Source organism: Passer domesticus, chromosome 5 (genome assembly GCF_036417665.1).
Source record: "Passer domesticus isolate bPasDom1 chromosome 5, bPasDom1.hap1, whole genome shotgun sequence".
Lineage (NCBI taxonomy): Eukaryota > Metazoa > Chordata > Aves > Passeriformes > Passeridae > Passer > Passer domesticus.
In genome coordinates this window covers 52644128-52653556 of record NC_087478.1, presented here as the reverse complement: position 1 = coordinate 52653556, position 9429 = coordinate 52644128, and positions in this window count along the sequence as shown.

Sequence of the window (9429 nt, the reverse complement as noted above, 5' to 3'; positions counted from 1 at the left end):
GGCCAGTCCACTTCCCCATGATTAAATCTTTTACCCATACCTTAATACCTTTCTGAAACTTTGGTTGTTTTGAATTCAATGATGAAAAATGACAGAATATAGGAGACAATTGCAAGTCAGGTAAAGGACACAAAAAGTTTAAGACATAGATGGCTTTGTCTAATCTCACTTGAGGAGACTCCCTCTGCATTGCCCCTTTTTGTTTTTGTACCTGCCGCTTCATACCATGGGCACGTTCAATAATTGCTTGGCCTGTCAAAGCATGAGGGATACCAGTAGAATGACCAACACCCCAGGCATGAAAAAACACTTGCAATTTCTTTAAAACATACACCGGGCCATTATCTGTCTTTACATATTATGGAACACCTAAGATGGAAAAGGAGTGGCAAAAATGATGAATAACATCCCAAGCTGTTTCATCTGCCAATGCCGAGGCAACCATGGCATGAGAAAAGGTGTCAATTGTAATATGGACATACTTTAAACGGCCAAATTCAGGCATCTTTGTTTGCCATTCTTGCAAAGGGAGTAAGCTTCTAGGATTAGTACCATAATATTGTGAAATGTGAGACATATGACAATCAGGGCAAGAAGGAATAATTTACTTTGCTTTGCTATGTGATAATTTAAATTGCTGCCGTAGTGCCTGAGCACCCTGATGAAAAAATTGGTGAGATAGAACATTAGGCACTGTTTTTACTGCTGAGGCAACCACAAGGGAATCCACATAGGTGTTACCTTCAACAAAGAATCCAGGCAGAGATGTATGGCTACAAATGTGCATAATAAAATAAGAATGCTTTTGATTACAAATAACAGTCCACAATTTCAACAACATAACAAATAATGGTTTCTCCTTTACATTGTACAACACAGCTTGATCCAACTGTTTCACTAAATTAGCAACATAAACAGAATCAGTAACTATATTTACAGAACTAGGAAATAAAGTAAAAGTACGGCACAAAGTTCAATTAACTGAGGAGACCCTTGTTGAACCATTACTTCATATTCCCAGTGGTCATCTTCTTCCAGGCTACAGCAGCTTTTCCAGTTCTTCCGGATCCATCTGTAAAAATTGTTGCACCTTCCACTGGCACAGAAGAGCAAAGTTGTTTCCCCTGAAAGGGAATCCTCTTAGTGAAATTCAAAATAGGATGAGAAGGTAAATGATATGCTATTTGATCTGTAAAGGAAGATAAAGCAGATTACAGCTCATGATTGTTTTGGAAACACCACTCAAAATTCCATTGTTGTACTGGTATGACAATAGTTACAGGATCATGGCCTAAGATTTCATGGCAGCATCTGCAAGCTTTGATAATGAAGTCTCCAAAAAGCTCATACAGACCTGGAGCTGTTTTTCGGGACCTGAAAGACAAAAATATCCACCCCAAAATATGCAATTTATCTTTCCATTTATCATTTCATTGACACAACAATCCACATGGTATTTCATCATCTCTCAAAATAAATAACTGCACACCAACAGAAACATCTATCCTGGTAACAAATTTAGATGCCAAAGCCAATTCAACTTCTTCTACAGCCTTTTTTGCTGCAGCAGTCAAGTGTCTCTCATCAGTAGCAGAAGTAATCCCTGATAATAAGTCATACAAAGGTTGCAGTTGATGATTAGTTATCCCCAAGTATGGCCTAAGCCAACCTATTGCACCAACCAATTTCTGTATGTCAACAGTGGTTTTAATTTCAATGTCCAATTTTACAGGCTGAGGCACAATTTGTGTATTGGTGATTATCAACCCCAAATATTTCCAAGGCATCTGTTGTTGCAGTGTGGTTTTTGTTTTATTAGTAGGTTTATTATTTGAGTTGTAATTTGGTAGTTTTCTTTATGCTGTTTTCTTTTGTTCCTGCCTTTTCTCAGATTTTTCGTCAGTTAGTTGCAAGTTTCTATTTCCCCAAACTTTATCAGTTTACTGAAACTGTTCTCCTCCCTTGGAATTTTTATTGGTTTATACATTGTGGTCGCCGCCTGGTTTTTTATTCCCAATTCTCCTGATTTCTTAAAGATTGTACCCTCCCCTGAGACCTGCCCCCACATATAAGTTCCCGTCTGCCCCTTGTTCCTGGTCCCCAGGATGAAGAGGGGAAGTTTCACCATCAAATAAAGTTACCCTGGGACCCGTGTGCTGTCCTGTGTTTTATGATGTGCCGACACTGGCACCTGGGATTCAACAGAGCTCGAGGGGGGACCTGCCGCTCCTCTCCTCCTGTCATCAGCTAGATGGGAGGAAGAGGAGCAGCAATCTGTCATTGAACTTCCCCGGGGCAATAACCAAACCAAAGGCTTCTAAATTTTTCACAGCACATTCAAGAGCTAGTAATTGTTGTTTATTTTCGGATGCCAACAAGATCATCCATATAATGGTAACAATAACAATTGCTAAATTGCTCTTGGACCTTAGATAAAGCCTGTGTCATAAACTATTGACAAATACTTGGAGAATTTCTCATTCCTTGAGGCAAAACGGTCCACTGATATTTTTGGCATGATTCCTCATGATTTAAAGAAGGCACAGTAAAGGCGAATTTTTGCCTTATCCTGATCAGCCAATGGAATTGTAAAAAAGCAGTCTTTCAAATCAAGGATAATTATTTCCCATACTTGTGGAATCACTGTAGGTGTTGGGAGACCTGATTGTAAAGCACCCATTGCGGCCATCACAGCGTTTATCCGCCGCAAGTCATGCAAAGGTCTCCATTTATCCGATTTCTTTTTCATTACAAACACAGGTGTACTCCATGGACTAAATGATTTTTCAACATGTCCAGCTCATAACTGTTCTGTCACTAAGCCTCGCAGGGCAAGAAGCTTTTCAGTAGGCAGGGGCCACTGATCAGTCCAGACAGGCTCATCTGTCAGCCATGTCAAGGACACAACCGGACATTTAAGGCCCTGCATCCCAGTGGCCCCCACTAAAAATCCGTTGTAATTTTAACACCCCATTGGGTTAAGCAATCATGTCCCCATAAGTTAGGTTGAGCATTAGTAACATAAGGTCTGATGTTAGCTTGTTGGCCTTCTGGATGTGTTACAGTTATCGCAATAGCAGATAAAGCACCAGCAGTTGACCCACTTAACCCAAGAACTCCAAAGGTTGATTGAGTGAGAGGCCATGATGGAGGCCAAACAAACTGTGAAATTATAGTTAAATCTGCTCCTGTGTCAAGTAAACCTGATATTGTTGTGGTTTCTTTGTGATATCCCTTAGCAGTGACCAAACATTGTATTACCAGACGCTCATCTGTCACCTTTTGAGTCAAAAGAATCTGAGGTGGTCCTGTAGATCCAAAACCTCCAGTACCACGACTCCGGTCCACCACAACTCAAAAAAAGAAGCAATAAAGTTGAGCAATACAAGTACGCTTTTGAATAACAACAGGAGGTTCACTAACAGACACCATAGCCTGAATTTGTCCCACATAATCAGAATCAGTAAGACCTAAATGGACACTAATACCTTGAATAGTGTTACTAGCTCTTCCCATCAGAAAAGCACTCAAATCTTGGCCTATAGGACCATAGGCATCAAGAGGCACTTTACATATACCTCTTGTCAAAGTAGTCACTGTGTCAGCTACAGGTATATCAGTCCCTGCCGAGCCTCTTGTGGCCCCTGTGTATCAGTCACAAATGGAGAGCTTTGCAGTGCTGGCAGGGCTCGTGATTGTCACCGGGGTATTTGTGTCTCCACGCGCCCCTTTGTGTTTCTCTTCCAGTTTCCTTGCACTTGTTGACCACCTGAAAAAGATCTTAACTTACAAAATTTAGCAATATGGCCAAAGTTACCACAACGATAACAAGGCCAAATTACCCTAGAGTGTACACATCGTCCAGCAAGATGTGTACACTCTAGGGTACACATCGTCCAGCAAGACACATTGAGGGCATTGTGTCTTCCCATGCCCTGATTCTTCACAAGCAGAACATCTGCTTGAGGACTTCATGACTTTTGCCAAAGCAGCCATTTTATGCTCAACAGAGCCAACCTTTGAGCAAACAACTACAAGATTAGACAGCAAGGAATCTCCTGGTAATGAATTAATAATTCTCCTGCAATCTTCGTTTGCATTGTCCCAAGCTAGCTGCCTGCATAAAATTTGCCTCAATTTATCATCTTCTACTTGCTTCTCAAGGGCTGCAGCAACCCTCTCCACAAACTGCAGAAAAGGTTCCGTCACCCCTTGCTGGATGGTAACATACCTTGGTTTAGGAGTTGCCATCTCTTCCTTGTTTTAAGGAAGGCACTCATACCCAGCTGCTGGGCCTGTGCCAGAACCACGGGGTCCCATCTTGCCTGCAAATCCGGGTTAGAGAACGGTCCATTGCCCAGCAAGGCATCAACTCCCACAGCATGACGTGGATCAGGCTGAGGTAACTGCATATTGTCCAATGTTACTCTTTCAACTATTTCTTTCCAAGAAGCTTGAAATGCACCATACTGCACTGGCTGAAACAGAATCGTAGCAAGATGAACAATATCATAAGGCACAAGTACATCAGCATTTAGAACACGAATCACTTGCATCACCTGTGAAGAGTTAACACCATACTGATCTGCTTTTGACTGGAGATCCTGCACAACCCTCCACGCAAAAACCTGATGGCTATCTTGTCCCAAATTAGGAAGAGCTTTGAAAACAGGAAAAGCCACAGGCCCACCAGAAGCAGCAGCAGTGATTTCCATCCTTTTAGGTGGACCTCTTGGCCAAAGCCTTTTTGCACTTTTTGGATGGAAGATTTTGCCTCTAGGGTCAGTTCCCTGGGAGAAGCTAGCTCTCTCTCTCCTTTCAATAAGTTGAGGAGGGGAGCTAGGTCCTTGTTGAAGAGGCTTAGCCAAGGCCTGACCCAGTTCAAAGACCCACACAGGGAATGGAGATCTGCTAGGGTTTTGAGATCACTCTTCATTTCCAATTTCTGCCCAACAACAGTCAGTGCAGTGATCTCCAAGCCCAGGTACTTCCGAGGTGGCATCCTCTGAACCTTGTCTTCCTGCAGTTGGAATCCCGCAGAGGTTAAAACTTTAACCACTAGGTCAAGTGTGTCTTGGAGTATTATGTCATTGGGGGCGCACACAAGCACATCATCCATGTAGTGTAGGGTGATTGCCTCCCTTTTCTGGGCACGCACCGGGGACAGCAATGAAGCCACGTACCTTGGCAGACGGATGGATTGCATTTCATTCCTTGAGGCGATACTCTCCAGGGCTAGTGCTTCACTGGGGCTTCTCAATTGATCCAAGAAGGCAAACCGTGGTGCATCTTCTGTGTGTAGGGGAATATGGAAAAAAGAGTCCTTGATGTCCAGGACAGCCAATTGCCAGTTTTGGGGGCGCATCATTGGGGAGGGCATCCCTGGTTGGAATGACCCCATGTGCTCAATTACCTTGTTTATTTCCCGTAAATCATGGAGGAACCACCACTTATCCTTCCCTGTCTTTTTTATTACAAAGACCAGGGAATTCCAAGGGCTAGTTTTCTCTTCAATGTGTCCTTTAGCCATTTGGTCCTCTATGAGCTCCTCCAGCACCTTCAGCTTTTCCTTGCTGACAGGCCACTGATTTACCCAGACGAGATTATCATCCAGCCATGCAAACTTGTGGGCCGGGTGCTCCACAGTGGCTGCTTCTAAAAATCCTGGAGTGCCTTAGGGATGACCAATTTGACCCCCCACTGGGACATAGTGTGACATCCCCACAAAGGAGCTTTGTAACCAGTGACAAACAGACGGACACTGGCAAGTTTTTCACCTGGCCCCTCAATTTGCACAATGCTTTTTGATATCTTTGCCAGTGTGACTCCTACCCCTTGGATTTTGCCAGCCATGGGTTGCAAATCCCAATGTGACAGCCACAACCTTTCAGCTATGATTGTCACATCTGCCCCCGTGTCAAGCAACCCTTCCACGTGGAGATGGTCTGCTCCATGCATTAGGCTGCATCCCATAATGGGCTAGTCCTTGCCAACCACTTCTGCCCAGTATACACCTTGTCATCTACTGAGATTTCTGCTGGAACAGGAATGGCCTGGACAATGATTTGCCCCTTGGCCAAACAGAAGGGTGGCTGTGGACAGCGCACCAGGAGAATGAGGTTAGGTATGTCCCCCTTGATGGTCACAGGAGCCACCTCCATCTCCATGGGTGTGTGTGCAGTGTTCCCAATAACAAAGTACTCACTGTCCAATCCTGTACAATCTACTGACAAGTCCCGGCAGGTCCACTCCAATGACTGTCCACTGAGTAGGCCTGAAAACAAAAGCTTTGGTGGTCACAAGCATGAAACGCTTGTGAGGCTGTCAGATTTTGCCCTGTAAACATTTCTTTTGTTGTCCCTCCCTTCCTTCCCCTTCTGTTTTGAGAGAGGTTTTCCCCTTAGGGAAGCCTGCTGCATTTATGTTGTGGCACCGGTGCAGGCTCACGTCCATGTCCTAGTTTTTTGGTTTGATGGTTTTCTTCCTGAGTTCCTGGCTTTGGGGGCAGTCTCAGGCATAGTGTCCTGGCTTTTTGCATTGGAAGCAGGTGACATGTTGAAGCTGCTCCAGTGACATCTGTTGCCTCCTCACTCCTGGAGATACAGCTGCCACAGTATTGTATTTGCAGGGCCCCCAGACGAAGGAAAGAATGATGAATCTGATACCCATGTTCTCAGAAGGCTACTTTATTATTTTATGGTACTATTTTATATTAAAGAGTACTAAACTATACTATACTAAAGAATACAGAAAGGATACTTACAGAATGCTAAAAAGATAATAATGAACTCATGACTCTCTCCAGAGTCCCAACACAGCTTGGCACTGATTAGCCATTGAGTCAAAATAATTCACACCAGAAACCCAATGAAACAATCACCTGTTGGTAAATAATCTCCACTCACATTCCAAAGGAGCAAAACACAGGAGAAGGGAGAAGCAAATGAGATAATTATTGTTTTCCTTTTTCTCTGAGGCTTCTCAGCTTCCCAGGAGAAAAATCCTGGGCGAAGGGATTTTTCAGAAAATATGAATGTGACACCACAGTCCCTGAGTTTGTCAGCCTTGCCCACGCCTCCCGTGCAGCAAACAGTTCTGCCTTCCTAGCACACGCTTCGCTCATCTCTGCAGTGTAGGTGGAGGGTCGAGAGGCAGACCCAGGAGCACCCCGCTGCAGACCTCATTGGCATTTCTCTGTGCCATCTCTTTAACTATCTCCACTTGTGTCCTGCAGTCTCATACTTGTCTCTCAATTTGTGCATGGAGCCCGTTGACAAACTGCAAGAAACGCTCTGAAGGGAACTGTTTAATGTTAAGGTATCTACCCCTAGCTTCCACAGCTGGCAACTGGTTAAAACCCTTGTCCGCAGCTTTGAGATCTTATCTAGAATGAATTTTGATAACACCCAAGCTCGGTCCTCGGGCTTAGCCCACTCCCCCTCACTGCATAGATGTTCATAAGTGACACGTTATCTTCTAAATCTTTGGCACCCTGTGTGCTTTGCTTAAGTTCCACCAGGAGTCCCCTCAGGGATCTCTTCCAGGAGCCTTCCCATAGATCAAACTGACTGAGTAAGCAAGCACTGGAAAAGATCTAGGAGGTCAGAACAAATTCAAGGGATGTTAAAGTGACTCTCACTGTATTTCTAAACACTTCGCTATTTCTTCCAAATTCTAACTAACTTTTACACTACAATTCTCTGTTGGGTAGGAGAAGGGCTGTTAGTTTCTAGGCCTGCTCCTACCACCAGTGTATTGGACAGGGGCTATTGAGGGAATTACTTCCTCCCCCCAGTTTTGAATCCAGGGTCTCCCTTTCGGCCCCATCCCCATGGGACCCAGCAGGGGGGCCACTCCCTCCTTGGGAACTGGCAGGAGCACCCCCTGACCCCCCAGCCCCACTCCCATGAGAGCCAGGAAGGGAACCACCACCTACCCCATCCCCACGCCCTTGGGGACTGGACAAGGGACCACCGTCCACCCCAGCCCCATCCCTTTGGGAAGCAAGCAGGGATTCACCACCCCCCACCCCCATCCCCTTGGTAACTGGGAGCGGGGACAGCCCCTGCCCCACCCCGTGGGAATCAGGCAGGGGCCATGGGAAACAGGAACAGGCAAGGGAGCAGGGCTTTGTGGGGGAGGCAGGGTTGAAGGATGACATCATGGAGGGCAGGGACATGGGGGGAGCAGGAGGAGTGTCTGAGGGGAGGAAGGGGTTCTGGGACCAGAAAGGGTTGGGGACAGGGACAGGTGGGCAAAAAGGATTGTGGGAAGAAGAAGAGTAGGTTGAGGGCTCAGCCATGTGGCCGCTGCCATTTTGGCCCCTGACCAGGCCATCGGCGCCATCTTGAATGCCAACCATGCGGTCATTGCCATTTTGGGGATGGGGGATCAGAACGCGAAATTGAGGAAACAGCAGCTGGGTTAGAGGGGTGCAGGGAAGGTGCTCTGTCACTCTGCACACAGCTGCCAGAGCTTGGGTACTGAGCGGGAGGTGGGAGGCCAGGGAAACAGTGGCTGTGCCAGATACCCCGTGATAGCCAGGGAACCTCGCTCATCTCTCAGTTCGGGGGCAGAGGGTTTGGGAGGAGGGGTACGGGGAGCCACAGGAGGGGATGTTTACTGTGGTTGTCCCTTCAAATCCCTCTTAAGCACTGCCTTCCGAATCACAAGGAACACAGGGAAAAAATGAGACACTGCCTCGTCTCTCTGTTCCGCTTTTGCTGTTAACAATGCTCAAATTTTGTCCCAGGCACAGACAGAATTAACATTTTGCTGGGTAAACTGAGGGAAATTAAAAGATACCCAGCAAACAAACCATTTCAAAACTGCTTTGGAAATCTTAGCATTTCCACTACTTAGGATATCTAGAACTAGGATATAAATGCTTCTCTGTGTTGCAGAAATGTTTGCACCCATTCTGATGTTATTTGCTCTCTGCAACACTTAGAATCTACCTTCCCGCACAAACAGAAAACTGAAGGCACCGAGTCCACAGCCAATCCAGGAAAGAGTCTGGGCAGCCTCCCCACCTCCTCTCTGAGGAAGAGATGTGACTCCTTGTGTGCAGAACCGCGTGGCTTTTTAAATGGCAGGAAGCTGCTGCCACGCTGCTCCGAGCCACGTGGCCACTGTGCCGAGGTCGGTGTTGTGCGTGCTGGTCCCCCCGCCGCTTGCCAGGATTCACCGCCACCTGCGCTCCTGCCGCACTGCGCCAAAACCCACCCGTGCCACCGAAACCCGCCAATTGTGCTGACTCCACTGCTGCCGCTGCCTGGGAGCAGCTGCACCCCGTGCTGCGCTGCCCAGACCCACTCTGCTACTAACCGTGGAGCTCGGAGACGCTCTGCCTGAGTTTGGTCTACGCGTTCAAGCGCCACACGGACCCACAAAACCACAGGACACACAAACCCATGCTCTCGGGGCCAA